We start from the raw sequence: 316 nt of genomic DNA, 5'->3' as shown, positions 1-316 counted from the left end.
ATCTGCATATAAAGACAAGAGATTTCCACAGGGACGATTCCCCCATTGACCTCCCTGCCATTAACGCCTCTTGCGGTCCTGACCCCCGCCCCCCACCCCCTACTCTTCTCGCACCCACACACGCACATCTCTTCCGAAGGCATTTTCAATAAAGAGATTCCAGAGCAGAAATTCCTAGCCCGTTCACCGATATAGGGAAAGCGAGAGACGTGGAGGAATTCAACGGCGAGCGACATCTGGCACCTCCACAACTTACGGGGTGAGGGGGGGTGGGAGTTAATATTCCCTTCCTTATTTCATTAATTTCATTAATAGT

The sequence above is a fragment of the Penaeus monodon genome, chromosome 21 (genome assembly GCF_015228065.2).
Source record: "Penaeus monodon isolate SGIC_2016 chromosome 21, NSTDA_Pmon_1, whole genome shotgun sequence".
NCBI classification, from domain to species: Eukaryota; Metazoa; Arthropoda; class Malacostraca; order Decapoda; family Penaeidae; genus Penaeus; species Penaeus monodon.
This window is presented reverse-complemented; position numbering follows the sequence as displayed.